This window comes from Pongo pygmaeus, chromosome 19 (genome assembly GCF_028885625.2).
Source record: "Pongo pygmaeus isolate AG05252 chromosome 19, NHGRI_mPonPyg2-v2.0_pri, whole genome shotgun sequence".
NCBI lineage: Eukaryota > Metazoa > Chordata > Mammalia > Primates > Hominidae > Pongo > Pongo pygmaeus.
Window position 1 is genome coordinate 43,005,624 of NC_072392.2, and position 19,555 is coordinate 43,025,178.

A 19,555-nucleotide genomic window follows, 5' to 3' on the forward strand; every position below is an offset into this window, starting at 1 on the left:
CCCAGAGCATACCTGGTGAGCCTGGGCCTGTCTCCTGTGGCTCCTGGTGGCCCTCACTGTCCCCCACATGCTTGTCCCAGGGATAAGAGGATGGAGAGCCCACCCCAGCCCCTATGCCAGGGGCTCACCTGGAATCCTCCCAGATGGCAGGTGTGGTCACCACTGCATCAGGCATCTGCCTGCTGCAGAAGACTCATTGCCATGTCCTCACGGGGATGTTCCACTCCAGCCAAATTGTATAACCAGGCCATTCCTCCTCCAGTGTCCCTAAAAGCGAATAATGGTCCCCACCAAAGGTCACTGGACTGGAGGCAGGAGAGACCCATTGAGACCCAATATTGTCACCACAGTCATGGTGGAAAATCAGGGGAGGGGGCTCGATGACTCCACTACTCCAACAGTGGCGACAACCCACAGGTGTAAGTGCCCAACTTCCAAGCCCACACCCCTCACCAGGGCATCGAGGGCTCCCTGGAAGCACTGGTCTGGGGCTGTACCCTGGCCAGAGAAGGAAGAGAGTGATTCCCATTACTGTATCACTCCAACTGCTGCCTGGAGACTAAGGAGAAGCAAGGAGACCGGTCAGAAGGCAGTTGCAATGGTCCTGACCATGCTAACTTCACCCACGTTTTCTTTCATTTATGCACTGAAGAATCATTTACTAAACACCTACTGTGTGCCAGGCATCAGACCAGGAGCTTGGGATACAGTGTTGCTCACAGCCTTGTAGGAGAGACACATAAACAATTGCAATAGAATTCCTTGTGTCAGGTTATTAACGAGAACAGGAAGTTAGTGGCAAAGCTGACCCTGTGGAGGACAATGCCTGCCTTATGGCCCTCAGCCACCAGCTGAGACACGAGCAGACCTGGGCAGGCCAGTCCCAGGCCCAGAGGCTGGGTCTCTAGGGCCCGAGCCCCCTACATGGCTCATCTGCATGGGGCAATCTCTACCTGTGCAAGTGTCAAATCCACCCAGTCCTCAGGCCAAGGAGGCCTCTGGGATCAAGTCCTGCTGGGCACCCAGAGCCCCCTAAGCAAGAAAAGCAGTGAATAAACACTTTCCTGTATGTCCATAAGGAGGAGCCCTCCACCCTACAGACACTGGTTTGCCCATAACCACTGCACCCACAGTGGCCATCAGCCCGCCCTCTCTAAGCTCACATCCATCTGCCTTAGGTGGGGAGTCCTCGGCTTCAAGGATGCTAGAATGATGACTTTACAAATGCTTTGCCCCTACCCAGGTAACAAGGAGCACACACACCTCCCAGACCTTGATCTCTAATAACATCTCCAATAAAACAAGCCAGGGATCCTTGAGAAATGCTAGATTCTAGGGCAGAGGAAATACATAAGATAAGCCTGGAGCATCTTATAGTGCTCAAAATACATACATGTACACATGCACACATGTACACACACATGCACACATATGCAGACACCCACTTGTACACAGAAACATGCACATGCGTATTCGCATACATATATGCATACATGCATGCACGCACGCACACACATGCACAAACATACATGCATACACACACATTGCACACAGACATATGCACGCGTACACACACGCATTTGCACACACTGCAAGGAAACATGAAACAGACCAGGAGCCAACTGAAAGACTGCCCAGTGGCCAAAGGTGGAACAATTGGAGCTGCAAAATAGACAAATATAGGATTGCCACTCAAAGTATAAAATAGTTATCAGTCCATACTGACATAAATAAGTCATTGAACGAATAAAAAAATAGGATGGGGGGGCAAATCCCCCTGCAGAATTCCTAGTCTATGCAGCCACTCCATTGTCCAGGAGCGTGACCCCTCACCCCGTGAGCGTGAGTGGCATGCATGGCCTTCCTTCCAAAGAACAGGGTATGAAGGGGGTGGAGGGTAGGAAAGACGGCAACCTCCAGGGAGACACCTGTGATCTCCTCGGCTGCGTGACAGGCCGCGTCACCAACGATAAGCCCTGTTGATAGCATGTACCTTGGTGTGACCTGAGGGGAACGCATCTTGTTGTTTGTTTGTTTGCTTGTTTTGAGATGGAGTTTCACTCGCCGCCCAGGCGGGAGTGCAATGGTGTGATCTCGGGTCACTGCAACCTCCACCTCCTGGGTTCAAGCAATTCTGCCTCAGCCTCCCAAATAGCTGTGAGCCACCATGCCCGGCTAATTTTTGTATTTTTAGTAGAGACCGGGTTTTACCATGTTGGCCAGGCTGGTCTCGAACTCCTGACCTAAGGTGATCCACCCTCCACGGCCTCCCAAAGTGCTGGAATTACAGGCGTGAGTCCATGTGCCCGGCCAGGAATGGCTCTTTATCTCTGCAAACCTCCTCCCCAAAAACCATAACCCCAGCCTGGTGATAAGGAAACCATCAGATAAATCCTAACTGAGGGACATTCTACAAAACACCTGACCAGCCCTCCTCAAAACTGTCAACGTCATCAAAAACAAGGAACAGCTGAGAAACTGTCACAGCTGAGAAACTGTCACAGCCAAGAGGAGTCTGAGGAGACCCAAGGACCAAATACCATGTGTTCGTTGTCCAGGAGGTTGAGGCTGCAGCGAGCAGAGATCGTGCCACCACACTCCAGGCTGGACAACAAGACCCTGTTTCAAATAATAATAATAATAACTTATCAGTCGGGCCAGGTGGCTCATGCCTGTAATCCCAGAGCTTTGGGAGGCTGAGGCGGGTGGATCACCTGAGGTCAGGAGTTCGAGACCACCCTGGGCAACATGGCGAAACCCCATCCCTGCTAAAAATAAAAATAAAAAAAATTAGCCAGGCGTGGTGGCGCACACCTGTAATCCCAGCTACTTGGGAGGCTGAGGCAGGAGAGTCACTTGAACCCTGGAGGCAGAGGTTGCAGTGAGCAGATACTGCGCCATTGCACTTAAGCCTGGGCGACGAGTGAAACTCCATCTCAAAAACATAAATAATAATAATAATAATAACTTATCAATGCTGGCTCCTTAATTGTGCAAAGTACCACACTAATAGTCAACATTAATAACAGGGGAAACTGGGTGCAAGGGACGTGGGAACTCTGTATTTTCTTCGCAATTTTTCCGCAAACCTAAAACTGTTGTAAAATAAAAAGTTCTGTCAAAACAGAAATTATGGTAGATATTTGCATGCATTTGTCCTCTAAATTTATTTACTCATGCAACAAAGATGCGTTAAGCACCTATGCTGTGCTGGACGCTCTCCCAGGCTCTGGTGATACCACAATGAGCAATATGGCAGGCCTCTGCTTCAGAGAGCCTGATCTCACCATCTACCTAAAGGCTCAGCATGAAGAGGATGGGGAAATTTCAGGTGACAAATATAAAGGACAAATGTTTATCAAAAAAATATATATTCCAGGCCTGGCGCAGTGGCTCACGCCTGGAATCCCAGCACTTTGGAAGGCCAAGAAGGGTGGATCACCTGAGGTCAGGAGTTAGAGACCAGCCTGGCCAACATGGTGAAACCCCGTCTCTACTAAAAATACAAAAATTAGCCAAGTGTGGCAGCACAAGCCTATAGTCCCAGCTACTTGGAAGGCTGAGGCAGGAGAATCGCTTGAACCCGGGAGGCGGAGATTGCAGTGAACCGAGATCGCACCACCGCACTCCAGCCTGGGGCCTTGACGACAAGAGCGAAACTCCATCTAAATAAATAAATATATATATATATATATATATTCCAAAAGTATAAATTCAGAAGAATGTGCATTGTGGCCAGGCTCCACATGCTCAGCATGAAGTGGATGGGGGAAATTTCAGGTGACAAATATAAAGGACAAATGTTAATCAAAAATATATATATTCCAAAAGTATAGATTCAAAAGAATATACATTGAAGCCGAGCTCACACCTGTATTCCCAGCACTTTGGGAGGCCAAGGTGGGAGAATCACTTGAGCTCAGGAGTTCAAGACCAGCTTGGACAATATAGAGAGACCCCGTCTCTATTTTTCAATAAATAAATAAGAAAGAAAAAAAAAGGAAAAAATATGCATTGCAACATACGTAAGGAACCAATTAAACCATAAGAGTTAATGCTGGGCTGCGCACAGTGGCTCATGCTTGTAATCCCAGCAATTTGCGAGGCTGAGGTGGGAGGATCACTTGAGCCCAGGAGTTCAAGACCGGCCTGGGCAACATAAGGAGACCCGGTCTCTACTAAAAATTTAAAAATTGGCCGAGCACTGTGGCTCACGCCTGTAATCCCAACACTTTGCGAGGCCGAGGCGGGAGGATCACGAGATCAGGAGATCGCAACCATCCTGGCTAACACGGTGAAAACCCATGTCACTAAAAATACAAAAAAAAAATTAGCCGGGCATGGTGGCGGGCACCTGTAGTCCCAGCTACTCAGGAGGCTGACACAGGAGAATGGCATAAACCCGGGAGGCGGAGCTTGCAGTGAGCCGAGATTGTGCCACTGCACTCCAGCCTGGGCGACAGAACAAGACTCCATCTCAAAAAAAAAAAAAATTAACCAGTGTGGTGGTGTGCGCCTGTAGTCCCAGCTATGCAGGAGGCTGAAGTAGGAGAATCACTTCAGCCCAGGAGATAGAGGCTACAGTGAGCCATGATCATGCCACTCCACTCCAGCCTAGGCAACAGAGCAAGACCCTGTCTCTCTCTCTCTCTCACACACACACACACACACACACAAAATTCAGTGCTGAAGAACCCACTTAATCAGTGGTCGAGGATAATGAAAGTCCTCACATGGGGAGTTAGAGACAAAAAATCATGACATGGAAAATCTCCCAGTTTCTCTGGCTTGATACTTTAAGATATCATTACATGCCTATGACACTATGGAAAAGGAATAAAAAGATAAAACCCAATAAAGGTAGCACGGGGTGGGGCAGAGGGGATATTGACATTAACTCGTGGCTGCTGATGCCATCAACTGCTTCAACTTCTCTTATGTTAAAGAAAAAACATTTGGCCGGGAGTCATGGCTCACACCTGTAATCCCAACACTCTGGGAGGCTGAGGTGGGAGGATCACTTGAGTCCAGGAGTTCAAGACCAGCCTAAGCAACATAGCAAGACCCCATCTCTATTAAAAATAATAATAATATGGCTGGGCGCATTGGCTCACACCTGTAATCCTAGCACTTTGGGAGGCTGAGGTGGGTGGATCATGAGGTCAGGAGTTCAAGACCAGCCTGGCCAAGATGGTGAAACCCCGTCTCTACTAAAAACGCAAAAGTTAGCCAGGCGTGGTGGCAGTGAGCTGAGATCACGCCACTGCACTCCAGCCTGGACAAAAGAGCAAGACTCCATCTCAAAAAATAATAATAATAATAATTTTCAAAATAAAGAAAAAAAGTATTCGTGACTCTTGTTAAAGACAGGTAGGAAGACCTTATTCCAGGGGGGCTACCACAGTGGGGTTTTGCTGTAGGAGAGCGAGATTGGGCTCAGTCTCATTCTACCAAGGATGAGCAGGATGTGCAGTCCAGGAGCAAGGGTGCCAGGTGGGTGGAAAATGACTAAGAGGAGACATTGAGGAGAGGAGATGCTTGCTCGGCCAACTCAGCAGGAATCTTGCTGAAAGCAGGCCAGGGTAACAAGATATCGAGAGTAGAGGATGAGGAATTTGATCAAATATTGAGGGTGATCACATAGGATTTTCACTAAACTGACCCAGCAGGACTCTTGCTAAACCCGAACTAAACAAGCCGAGGGCAGAGCTCAAGGTCAGCGCCTTGAAGGCTTAGTGGAGTAGAGTTAGGTCGAGGAGAGGGTCTGTCGCCTGACAGCCATCTGATTATTAGAACCAAATAGCTTTTCCATCCTTTGTCCAATAACCTTTCTCTAAGCACTATATCCCAAGGAAAGAAGTCAAAGATTAAAAAAGAAAGAAAAGGAAAAAGTCAGTGGTGTCAAGATACTCACAGCTGCACTATTTTTGTTGGTTTTTTTGTTTTCTTTTGCTTTGTTCTGTTTTTTTTGAGACAGAGTCTCGCTCTGTTGCCCAGGCTAGAGTGCAGTAGTGTGATCTCACCTCACTGCAATCTCCACCTCCCAGGTTCAAGCAATGCCCATGCCTCAGCCTCTCAAGTAGCTGGGATTACAGGTGTGCACCACCATGCCTGGCTAATTTTTGTATTTTTAGTAGAGATGGGTTTTCGCCATGTTGGCCAGGCTGGACTGCACCATTTTTTAAATAAAATGTTGTCAATAGCCCCAAAGCCTGACAATAGAATCCCAAGTGAACAAAGGCTGGTAAATTGCCGCCTCTTGAAGCAGCTGAAGCTGAATGCTGGGGCTCAGGAGCCAGAATGCTTGGGTTCCAGCTCAGCTCCTCCAGTCACCAAGTGACTTTAACCTCTCTCTGCCTCAGTTTCCAACCTGTAAACCGAGGACTGTACTAACTCCTACCTCAAGAACTACCTCCAAGCTTCAGTGAGATCATGGCTATTGCCCAGTGCCTACAGACTGTGGGAAATATCCTGTAGCCGTGAGCTACAATCAACCACCACACACCCTTTCCATCCAAGTGCTCTATGAGATGGGGAGTAAACGGAAACCTATGTGGGATGACCCAAGGAGCTCCCCAGCAAAGCGGGATTGAGGTACAGAGCCAAAAACCAGAGGAAGAGTTACCCAAGCATGGCTGGGATGTCCTGAAAGGAGCAGGAGCAGACCCTTCATGCCATCTCCCCAGGCCCAGGCAGGTAAGAGGGTGAACAGGACCAGGAATTCGCACAACCCCGGGGGCCGACAGGAGAACCTGCAGAACTACGGACCCCAGACCTGCAAGCCACCAAGATCTGCGCCGGCCTCAAGCACACCCCAAATGCACCCCAGCCAGGGCCTGGCCAGGTCCTTGGACCACTGCCACGGCTCCTCACTCAGGTCCTGCCTCCCTGGCGGCCCTCTCGAGCCCCACCCCACAGGCAGCTCCTGCTTAAACCTAGCAATGCCCCCCAGGCCTGGAATTCTATTATCAGCTTGAACTAAGTCCTGCTGAGAGTGACAGGAAACCCAAATAATGGAAACTGCAACGAGGCAGAGTGTGTTGAATTCTCTCTGGGAGGATGCAGCCTGGAGATGAGCTACACAGGATGCTGGGGACCAGACCCCTTCTGTGCACCCCGGCCATCCCCGGGGAGCCCCTCATCAGGCGGCTAAGGGCGGCTTGCCAGCCGGAGGCATCAGATGGAGGAAAAATAAAAAAAGAAGAGAAGCAAAGCTAGCTTCTGGCAAGAGGCTGGGGCTGATACATGACGTTCTCCTTTTGCCCCATTGGCCAAAATGTGGTCACGTGGCCATGCCTTGCTGCAAGGAATACTGGGAAATGTAGTCTTTCTTCTTAGCAGCCATCTTATCATGGAAGACGGGGAGAACAGATATTAAGGGACAACTAACCAGCTCTGCCACAGCGGAAAATCCAGACTCCACCATGGCCTACAGGCTCCTGGTCGACCCCCTCGGGAGCCCGGGTGCCTCCCTTCCTCCATGCCTGGTCCCTCTGCCTGAAGCCTTCCTGCCCTCTCTCCTGGCTCAATGCATCCTATGGGCCTCCCCCAACGCTGGTGCCAGCAAAGCCCGATCTCCTCTCCCGAAGCCGCCTGCACTCCCCCTGTGCGTGCATAGCAACCTGTGTCCCTGACACACAGGGATGCTTACCCTCCCCAAGGTCTGTGCTCCCCAGGGAGGTGTCGCACCTCTGGGCGCCCTGAGCCCCCGCCCTGCAGAGCAGGCACCCCACGCGATGGTTGCAGGCACCGGGCAGTTGCTCCATCCTGGTTTTCAGCCTTTGGTGCACAGAAACGTGAAAAAGGGGGGTCACTGGCACGGAGTCCTCCTTGAGAGTGTGTTCCAGTAGGCCAGGCAGGGACGGCCGGGGATCTGTACCAGTGGTCCCTGCCCACCTGGGTCAGGAAAGGCTGGCTGGCCTGGGGAGGCTGTGGACGGCGTCTGCGGTGTCATCTGAGTGCCACCGCCATCACTTCGAGACGGCGTCTGCTTGCTGCAGCCAGGCAAAGGTCTTAAGGAAGGCAGGTGTGTGGCTCCAGACTGAAATTGTGACAATACCCCCAGCCACACCCTTCCAAATTCCCACCATGCAATCCAGTGCACCACCTCTCAGCAAAACCTCCAGGATCCACCTCAAACCCAGCCCCATCCCACAGCCACCACCCTGGTCCAGGCCACCAATAGCTCTTGCTCAGACACAGGCAGTCACCTCTCCAAGGAGCACCCAGTGTCCATTCTGCCCTCGTTCTGGTCCGTCCTTCACCCACAAATGGAGAGTGTTTTTTAGCATTAGATCAGTTCATGTCACTCTCCTGCTTAAAACTCGCCCCTGGCTTCCACTGCCTGGCATGAGAATCACTGCCACCTGCCCCACGGGACTGGCCCTGCCCCCCCGCCACCTGCCCCATGCCCGCACCCCTGGCTTATGGTCCCCCGGAGTCACTGGCCTCCACCATCCTCTCAGTGAAACCCCGCCAGCCACCACTGCGTGCCACCCCACCCACCCCACCAGCCTCTCCATCACGTCTTCCTGCTTTCCTTTCTTTTGGGAAACTATCTTTTTTCTTGTTTGTTCATTTTATTTTCTGTGTCCCCAACTCGAATGGAGGCCACCAGGAACATTGTCTATCTCATTCACTTCTGTGTCCCCAGAACCTAAAACCATGCCTGGCACACAGATTGTGCTTAATAGGTACTGAGACAGAGACATACAGAGAAGGAAAGAGGGAGAGAGAGAAAGAGAGAGAATAAGAGAAGGGGAAGGAGAGATGGCAGAGAGGGAGGGAGAACTGCACGCTGAATCCAGGGGTTCCTCTCCCACCCCTCATGTGCCCATGGTAACAAGGGAGTCCCCCTCTTCTGACCCCTTGTTGTCAAAAAGTCCATCAAGCAAGAACGCCCGAGCCCCAGGCCCCCTCTGAAATTCCCAAGAAGGAAGCACCCCAAGAAGGAAGCACCCCAAGAAGGAAGGCATGAAGGATGCTGCTCTGGAGCCATCGGGTTCCCAGTCTGCTCACCATGCTCAAGGAGCCCCTTAACAGGAGCAGGAGAGAAGAAGAGGCACCCAGACTGGGGTTCCCCCTGGACAAAGCCATGCTGTGACCCAAGCTTGGTCCTGGCCCTGACCATGGGAAGCCCACCCCACAGGCCCTCGCCCAGGCAGACCTGAGGCCCATGCACCACTAAAGGCCTAGAGAGGGGGTCCCACCCCACACTCACGTGGGTCCCCTGGGGTCAGGGTGAGCTGGGACAGAGGGACCACCAGTTGCTATGGGAGAGGGAGAGGACACGACTTTCCAGGTGGAATGGGCTCCTGCTGTGCTCTGAGCCCTGGGTCACTGTCCCCACTCTGGGGAGGGAGGGGAGGAGCCTGGAGCCCCGAGGGTGCGGCTGGCAATAAAGGCAGATGCTCAAGTTGATGCCATCCCATGCAGGTGAGGCTGGGACCAGGGGTGGCACTGACATTGCTGGGGAGCCCACTCCTGAGGTACGACCCGGGGATGTGCACAGCCACATTCCAAAGACGCACGGGATGAGATCAGCCCGGGTGACCCTGGGACTTTGCCCTCCTTGGCAGGAGCCAGCCCCGTGCACCCTGTGTGCCTGTCCATCTGGAAGGCCCAGCATGAGATGCCTGGCCGTCCTCCTCACTGTGGCTCTGGCCACGCTCCTGGCTTCTGGGGCCAGGGCACCAGTACAAAGTCAGGGCTCCCGGAACAAGCTGCTCCTGGTGTCCTTTGATGGCTTCCACTGGAACTATGACCAGGACGTGGACACCCCCAACCTGGATGCCATGGCCCAAGACAGGGTGAAGGCATGCTACATGACCCCCGCCTTTGTCACCATGACCAGCCCCTGCCACTTCACCCTGGTCACCAGTGAGTACCACCTCAGGATGGGGCCTAGGGGCGAGAGGGCCTGAGAAACCAGGTGACACAGAGCCCTGTCGTGCAGGATAAAGGGGAGAGGTCTTTGCTCCATGCACAGGACACAGCCAAGGGGACTATTAGGAATCCTCACCGTTGGTAGCAACAGATCCGGGACAAAGAAAAATGACCAGGGGGGGTCCTTAAACCCATGGCCACAGCCAGGGCAGCAACCCCAGAGGGCTTCAAGAGGAGGGGAGTGTGGCGGGCTCCCCTCCCCTGCCCTGCCCTCCAGCTGGCTGTGTCAGCCTCTCCCTCTCCCTTCCATCCTTTCCATTTCCCACCCAACACCTCCCTGACAGATCTGCCCAGGCTGTAGACAATACAGACATAGGTTTTTAAAAAGCCAAATATGGGGCCAGGCGCAGTAATCCCAGCATTTTGAGAGGCTGAGGTGGGCGGATCACTGGATATCAAGAGTTCGAGACCAGCCTGGCCAACATAGCGAAACCCCATCTCTACTAAAAATACAAACATTAGCCGGGCATGGTGGTGCATGCCTGTAATCCCAGCTACTCGGAAGGCTGAGGCAGGAGAATTGCATGAACCCAGGAGGTGGAAGTTGCAGTGAGCTGACATCATGCCACTGCACTCCAGCCTGGGTGACAAAGAAAGACTGCATCTCAAAAAAAAAAAAAAAAAAATGGGAGGCTGAGGCAGGAGGATTGCTGGAGTCTAGGAGATAGAGGCTGCAGTGAGCTGCGATCACACCGCTGCACTCCAGCCTGGGCGACAGAGCAAGACCCTGTGTCAAACAAATAAACAATAATAAAATAATAAAAAGCCAAGTACCGCAAAAAAGGTGTTAGAGAGTTGAAAAGCAAACACCCCTGGCCCTCCCTAGGGGCTTGGCCACTTCCCAAACCTGGGTCATCCTCCAAAGACCCTGCGTGGGTGTCCCAGGGCCCCTGCAACAAAGAACTGCAGACAGGTTTAAACCCACAGAAACGGATCCGCATGCTTCTGGAGGCCAGAAGGCCAAACCCAGGGCATTGCAGGGCTGCACCCACCCCGAAGTCTCCAGCAGAGGCTCCCTCCTCACCTAGTCTGGCTCCTGGGGCCTCGGCAATCCTTGGCATTCCTGGGCTGGTGGCAGCATCACTCTGACCTCTCCCTATGTCTTCCCAGGGCCTGTCCCCTGTGTGTGTCTGTATTCAAACTTACCTCTTCTCACAAGGACATAAGTCGCTGAATTTAGGGTCCACACTTCTCCAGTATACATTCCCTTACCCTAGCTAATCACATCTGCAAAGAACCTATTTCCAAATAAGGCCACTTTCTAAGGTTCCAAGTAAGCACGAATGTGGTGGGACACAATTCACCCCAATACAGGCAGCTTATCCCCACACCAGCCTTTCTGCCCCTTCTAACCGCAAATGGAGGTGTGCGGTTCTCCCATCCACGCAGCACCTCTTTCACTGTATCACAGATGAGGACGGGAGGGACCTTCTCCACATCATCTCTCCTTTTGCACCTTTTGGACTTGGTATCATGTGCACGTGTTTCCTGTACAAAAATAAATTCAAAAAATCTCCTGGAGTTCCACGTGGTTCACTGAAATTCCTGCCTGGGATCTCGTCTGGTGGCTGGGCCATCATTTATTTAATGAGTTCCTTCCTGATGGCCATGGAGGTCACCCCCAATCTTTTGCTAAAGCAAACAAGGCTGCCACCAGGATCCTTGCACATGCATTCGTGCCTATGTGCCCGTCCAGCTGCGGGACAAACTGAAAGTGGAAGTGCGATTGCTAAAACAGGTCAAAGAACACGTGTCTATTTGTCTCGGACATGACCTCAAACCTTGGCTCCCACGGGGCAGTGCAGGAGGAAGTCTGCTCCCCTCAGCCCTGCCCCAGGCCCACTCCCCACCCAGCACACAGGGAAACCTGGGCTGCTTTGACTTCGCCTCTTCCAGCCCTGGGTCCGGCCTTCGCTGTGACCCCAGTCCATCCCACCGCCCTCTGCACCTCTTCCTCCCTCAGGCAAATACATCGAGAACCACGGGTGGTTCACAACATGTACTACAACACCACCAGCAAAGTGAAGCTGCCCTACCATGCCACGCTGAGCACCCAGAGGTGGTGGACAATGGCAGCGTGCCCATCTGGATCACGGCCCAGAGGCAGGTAATGTCACCCCCACCCATACTGACATCGCAGAGCATGGGGGCACCTAGGCCCAGGCGAGGCTTGGAACCATGTGAGATCCACGGCAGGTCCCTTCCCCACTCCAGGGTCTTGGAGCTCCTGGCCTACCCTGGCACAGAAGAGTGTGAAGTAGGGCCCCAAAAGGGGCAGGTGGTGTATGCTGGTGAGGACTAACCAGTGAGCTACATCCGGCTCGGCCCATGGACACAGCCCTGCCCGGTCTTCCCTGGGGGGCCCTGGGATCAGGAGGAATTGCTCTGTCCCCCAGTCAGAGGGAGAACTGCACCCTTGTGGCCTGCAGCACTGGGGATGAGGGTCAGACAGGGAAGATCATTGTGACTCAACAAGAAAGCATTTAAAAATTACACAACTTTCTCCCTTTCCCACATCCCTGTCAGAACTGAACAGCTAAATTCTAAAGGGCCAAAGATAAAATGAGAGGTGGGTTACAGTATTGACCCAGGAACCCCCACAGTTTGCAATGCTCTGGGGGCTTCCTGGCCCAGAGGCAAGGCTTCTAGTAAATAAAGTCAGTGGAGGTTTCCACAATGAGGCCGGAATAAATGTCAGGGCCCACGCCCATCCCAGAGCCAAGGTATCCACTCAAGCTGGAGTTCCCTCGCTTCAGAAGGATCCATAGACACACTCAGGGCTCCTTCCATGGGCTCATGAGCAGGAAGCCAAGGTAGAAACCCTGGCATCTCAAGGCACTAGATCCAATGAAAGAATATCCTGGGGAAGTGAACATGCAGGTGGGGTGGACAGAGGGCTGGGGGACAGACAAATTCTAAATAAAGCAGCAGTCGAGTTAGGGGCAGACAGGCAGCCAGGCAGAAGGCTGGAGGGGCAGGTGGACAGGACACAGGTGGACAGACAGACTCACGCCTGGACTAGAGCCCAGCAGGGCAGGCCAAACTGAGGTTCAGAAGGAGATGCTTTCTTGGCAGTGTGGCCTCCAGGCAGGCATCACAGCCCGGTGATGACACAGACACTGTGCATCTGGGAACATTTTTCTTTTTTTTTTTTTTTTGAGACAGAGTCTCACTCTGTTGCCCAGGCTGGAGTGCAGTGGCACGATCTCCACTCACCACAAGCTCTGCCTCCTGGGTTTACGCCATTCTCTTGCCTCAGCCTCCCGAGTAGCTGGGACTACAGGTGCCCACCACCACACCCGGCTAATTTTTTGTATTTTCAGTAGAGACGGGGTTTCACCGTGTTAGCCAGGATGGTCTCGATCTCCTGACCTCGTGATCCACCCACCTCGGCCTCCCAAAGTGCTGGGATTACAGGCGTGAGCCACCACGCCCGGCCTCTGGGAACATTTTTATACTGACGTCTCACTTAGTGCTCAAGTCCAGTGGGCACCTGTCATTTCCTCTATAAAATCAGGTTTTACCCCCACAGAACATGAGATCAGGGATGTTTTAGAAATTAAAGGCCCTGCAGCTGCAGCTAAGAGCAGGGATGTGTGGGTGGAACAGAGAAGTATGCAGGTGGGGGACAAATGTTTTCACAGGCGTGGGACGAGAGGCACCCACTGAGGAGTCTTGTCTTTCACGCTGCCTTTTCTGGCAGGGCCTGAGACCTGGCTCCTTCTGCTACCCTGGCAGGAACACCACCTACCAAGGGGTGGCAGTGACGCGGAGACGGAAGGAAGGCATCGCGCACAACTACAAAAATAAGACGGAGTGGAGAGCGAACATCGGCACGGTGATGGCGTGGTTCACGGAGGAGGACCTGGATCTGGTCACACTCTACTTCAGGGAGCCAGACTCCACGGGCCACAAGTACAGCCCCAAGTCCCCGGAGAGGAGGGAGATGGTGCGGCAGGTGGATCGGACCGTGGGCTACCTCACAGACCACCTCAACCTGATCATCACATCCGACCACGGCATGACCACCGTGGACAAACAGACTGGCGACCTGGTCGAATTCCACAAGTTCCCCAACTTCACCTTCCATGACATCGAGTTTGAGCTCCTGGACTACGGACCAAACAGGATGCTACTCCCTGAAGAAGGGAGGCTGTAGAAGGTGTAGGATGGGCTCAAGGACATCCACCCCAACCTCCACTTCTACAAGAAGGAGGCGTTCCCCGAGGCCTTCCACTACGCAACAACCCCGGGGTCACACCCCTGCTGATGTACAGCGACCTTGGCTACATCATCCACAGGGTCAGTCGCCTGCTGGAAGCACCACCTCTGGGGGCTCCCTCCCCAGGCTTGGGAGCCGTCGTGTGGGGTGCATTTGGGAGGAGAGCTCTGGGGCTGTGTTCCTGGAACTCTCTGGGAGCCTCCTAGGACAGGCATGGGGTGTGTTTGGTAGGAGAGCTCCAGGGCGATATTCCTGGAACTTTCTGGAAGCCCACCTCCGAGGACACACGTGGGGTGCATTTGGGAGGAGAGCTCTGGGGCTGTGTTCCTGGAACTCTCTGGGAGCCAGCCTCCAAGGACATGCGTGGAGTGTGTTTGGGAGGAGAGCTCCAGGGCTGTGTTCCTGGAACTCCCCGGGAGCCTCCGAGGACAGTGCTCCCTTGTCTGTCTGTGCAGCCACAGCCTCCTAGGCCAAGCAGATGAAAGTCATTCATTCATCCCGAAAATATGTAACGGGAGCCAGCTCCATGCCAGGCTCTGGTCTGGGCTCAGGATATGCAGTGAACAAGACAGTCCAGGCCCTGGAGTCTGGGACCTGTCATTTAAAGGCTCAAGAAAGCAGAGAATACAAAAGCAAATGAATCCACTCGCAGAGTGCTCAGATGCTGGTGATGGCAGAGAAGAGACGGCCATAAGCAGGGACGAGGAAGGCACACTACCTTTTCATTTACCCGGCCTGGAATGGCCTCTCTGAGAAGGTGGATTTAGGGAGATACCAGAATGACGAGAAGAAGCCAGACACGACAGGCTCCGGGAAGGAGATTCCAGGCAGGGGAAAGAGCCAGGGACAGGCCCCATGGTGGGACAGGTTCAGCGTGTTTGGGATGAGACAGAAGGCCAGTGTGCCTGCAGGCTGGCACAGAGCGAGGCTCTAACAGGAGCTGACCACAGCCCCAGGGCAGGAGGTTGCTGGATGCACAGCGGGGAGCCCCAAGCTGAGGTTATACACGGTCTGAGGTCGATGATTAAACAAGTGGCTCTCACTGCTGGGCCGGAGACAGAAACGGAAGCAGGAAGTGGCCAGTTTGGAGGTCGCTGCAGGGCCCAACAAGACATTCCAGTGGCAGAGGTGGAGAAGCTGCAATGTGCATAGATTCCAAATACCTTTAAGAGGCATGACATTCGAGGTTTGTGGACAGATTATGTGGGAGGGTGAAGAAAGTAGAAAACTGAAGGATGGATCCAATGCTTGGGTCCTGAGCCACTTGCTGACATGCTAAACTGTTGGGAACAGGAGTCAGGGGAGCCGAGACTTGTTTCAGCTGTGATCAGTCTCAATGCCAGTGATACAGCCACGTGCAGCTGTTCCTGGGCACAGGTTGTGCAGATGAGTCCACACCCAGGGATGCAGTTTAGTCTGGCAATTTAAATTTGAGACTTGTCAACACAAGCTATGGGACTCAATGAAAGCCCCCGGCCAGAAGGAGTAGACTGAAAAGAGATGGTGATGACACCACTCACTGAGAAGGCGGGGCTGGTGAGACAGGAAAAGCCAAGAGCTTGTCATGAGTCAAGAGGGGAATGAGACCGGGCACGGTGGCTTCCGCCTGGAATCCCAGTACTTCCAGAGGCCAAGGCAGGAGGATCGCTTGACCCCAGGAGTTCAAGACCAGCCTGGGCAATATAGTTAGACCCTGTCTCTGTAGGAATTTTTTTTTTAATTAGCTGGGCATGGTGGTGCGTGCTTGTAATCCCAGCTACTGGGGGGGAAGCTGAGGTGGGAGGATCGCTTGAGCCCAGGAGGTGGAGGCTGCAGTGAGCCTTGTTCTCACCACTGCACTCCAGCATGGGCAAGAGTGAGACCCTGTCTCTATAAAATAAATAAATGAAAGAGAAAGGAGTGGGTTTAGGGTTTAGAGAAGTAGGAATGTGGAGATGTGTGTGGTGGGGAGGACCATTCATGCCAAATGTCACATCCAGAAGGGGACCAGAGGACCCTTCAGCCCAAACCCCTCATGCAGATGAGGATGCTGGAACCCAGAGGCGTTAGCTGACTGGTCCAAGGGCACCAAAGAGTGGCCGGTGGTGTGTAAATGCCAGTTTTAAGGTTCTGGTCCCAAGTATTTTCAGTCACAACGCCTGCCTCTCTGTGCTCAGGGGCTTGGGTCCTTGAAGCAAGTCTCCCAGCACTAGGCAGGGACATGATAAGGTTTCCATGGCGCTAGAGCCCACAACCATTTGTTCTCCACATTAACCAAGAGAGGGACTCAGAAAAAGTCATTATTCAGAGTCACATGCAAGGAAACTGAAGCATGGAAAATCAAAGACCACGTGACTCTGCACATTCTCACAGGGCTTTTCCCCAGAGGGGCAGCCACGGTGGCGTCCCAGCAAACCAGCTCTCCAGATCCCCCTCAAAAAGCCCTGGTGTTGGCCCTTACCCATTTCTGCGGCGTCAATACTCCCACCGTAGCCCATTTCAAGCTACCAACGTGAGGTCACCAAACACAAAGTAGGGAAGAAGCCCGCAGAATCATTTCACAAGCAACATCAGCTAAGCTGAGCAGGTTGCGAAGAGCTAGGGGGTCCAAAGTTTTCATCACAGCCTGGTAAAGTCCATTTGGAACTAGGCTGTCTTCTGTGGCTAGCTTCTCCCCTCCCCTCCCCTCCCCTCCTCTCTTCTTTTCTTTTCTTTTCTCACAGATTCTCACTGTGTTGCCCAGGCTGGGGTGCAGTGGAGCAATCATGGCTCACTGCAGCCTCGACCTCCTGGGCTCAAGCAATCCTCCCACCTTAGCCTCCTGAGTAGCTGAGACTACAGGTGTGTGCCACCATGCCCAACTAATTTTCTATTTTTAATTTAAAACAAGAACAGCAAGCTATATTGCCCAGGCTGGTCTTGAACTCCTGGCCTCAAGCGATCCTCCAGCCTTGGCCTCCCAAAAAGCTGGAATTACAGGCATGAGCCACTGGGCCCAGTCCCTGGGCCCGTTTCTTTTCTCTAAAGGTAGTGTTGAAAGTACATGTGACCAGTTAAAGGCACAATGTGGAACGGACGCAGTCCTTGCCCTGACTTTACAGAGTCCTCCTTCCCCAGTCAGAAAAGCAGACAGAAGACTAGGGGAAGCTCTTCTGCCTCCTGGGATCCGCACACTGCCAGCCAGGCCTGGGACAGTGCCCACCCCTTCCGTCCCAGCCCTGGGAGAAGGGTCTGAAGCCTCACATCATCACGCCACCCCCATGTCCACACCTGTCCCACACCTGTGCCCTCCCAGGAATCCCTACACAGGCCCTTCTCAGCGCAGCCTGGTAGGGTTGCCCCCTCCCACTGCCTGCCGCTCCCCCTCCCCCAGACCACCAGTCTGTTTCCCACGACCCCTCCCTCCCAGTCCAGCCGCACCTCTGCTTCGCCTGTCCCACCAGACCAGCCTTCAGCCTGCCCCATCCTCTCCTCCCAGACCAAGCGTGCTGTTTGCTCTTCCAGTAAGCCTCGGGGAGCTGCCCGCAGGCCCTGGGCCGGCTGTCTCGCTGTGATGCTCTGCTGGACGGACCCTGCCTCCCCAGCTTATCCCAGGCCAGAGGCTGTATGCCACTGTCCCCGGCAGCGCCAGCCCCTGCTTGGCTGTTATGGTGCTGGTGATAAGCCTCACAGCCCAGGTCTAGGGCCCCGGCGCGCCGGTCCCATAACCGGCCCCCTGCCCCTGCCCCTGCCCCTCCCCCTCGGGCCCCCTCCTCCTGCAAAACCCGCTCCCGAATCGGCGCTGCAGTCTGCGGCCACGCGGGGGCGCGCGGGAGCTCTGCGGGCGCGGGAACCTGCAGACCCGGCCTCGGTCAGCTGGGAGGGGCCCGCCCTGGCACAAAGCACCCATGGAAATAAAGGCCAAGCCGCGACAGTCAGCACGGGGGAGCCTTTTCCCTAAAACCTGCCGGTTTCCCGACGGTCCCACCATTGGCCCCAGCGCGGGATAAATTTCTAACTCCTTGCCAGGCTACACAAGCCCCAGGGACCCCTCCATTTTCGATAGGGGTGGGCTCGGGTTGGACGGCTGGCCAGTCCTGGAAAAGGGGTGAGTTTCCTAAAAGGAAGCGGGGAAGGCATGAGGAGGCTCTTTGTGAACGACAGGGAAACAGCATCTGTAAGCCATAGTGCTCAGCAAGAAATCACGTTAAACAAGGCGGAAACACCGCAAAGAAAATCGCGTGGATTGGCTCTGACACGGGACTGGGGTGGCCGTGGCCAGGAGCCGAGGGACCCTTCCACACCTATTCTCCTGTGCATTAAGAGCATAGGCTTTGGAGTCAGATAAACTCACGTGCCAGCCCTGGCTCCCCACCCAGATGCTGTGATGTTGGCAAAGCAGTTGACCCTCCCCAGCCTCAGTTTCCTCATCTGAAAAAGTGGGATAATGAGGACCGTGCCCGCCTCCCTGGGGTACCTGAGAGTGAGATGGACACATTGCGGAGAGGTTGGCACAGAGGCTGGCCCCAAGCAGGTGCTCAAGGATGGCAGCCCCTGGGAGGATTAAAATCCTGCCCTGGGAGGTGCTGAGTTTGTCAGTGCCACTCTGCAGAGTAAACCAGCTGGGACACTGGGAGACGCAGTCTTTGAAGTTTGAGTTTGTCCGATCTGCCTATTTCCCTGCCTCCAAAGCCCGCAGCCCCCAGCCCCCACCCTGGGTCTCCTACTTCAGCTCCATGGAGTCTCCAGGCCCCATCCCAGCCTGCTCTCCGCAGCAGCCTGATCGGCTGCCTGGGGCTGAAGTCCTGTCTCAGCCTGAAGAGCCTGGACTTTGGCTGGCCTGTGAGCCCCCTGCCCCACAATCCAATTGCTCTTCCTGGAAGGACTGCCCTGGTCCCCATGCCAATGCCTGCAGCCACACCTCATGACACCCAGGCCAGCCACCCACCTGCACAAGCTCTGGCTCTGTGGCTGGGCCGGGGAGGGGAAGGGGGAACCCTCCCTGGACAGGCCCAATTCTAGTCTCAGCCCACCTGAGCCTACCCCACCTGGCCAGAGGAGACCAGGTAGAGTCCACATCCATGTCCTCAGAGTGATGAGCGCTCACAGGTGCTGGCATTGCCACTGCCCAGTCTCCAAGAGAAGCCCTGCCTTCCTCTGAGCACTCCCCCTACTCCTCACCACCACGTTGGTTTGCTCAGCCCTGTTTGTCCATGTTGCAGGGGCTGGGCCAACAGGAGTAGTGAGAATTGCTTCATCCACAGAAGAAGAAAAGAAACAGAGAGGAAAGAGAGGAAAATAACCAAGTCTGTCTCACATTCAGTATTCCATTACTCCAGATGTCTGGTGTCACAAAGGCACCACCGAGAGAGTCCTGGTGGCTGGCTGAGCACTCGCTGATGGAGCTTCCAGTGTCAGGAACATGGGGGC

At 53.9% G+C, this 19,555-nt stretch overlaps 1 pseudogene; it reads left to right on the forward strand.

The window, feature by feature from the left end:
* The first annotated feature begins 9,407 nt into the window (after positions 1–9,407).
* LOC129017547 (ectonucleotide pyrophosphatase/phosphodiesterase family member 7-like) lies at positions 9,408–18,086 on the forward strand (annotated as a pseudogene).
* Positions 18,087–19,555: the final 1,469 nt, after the last annotated feature.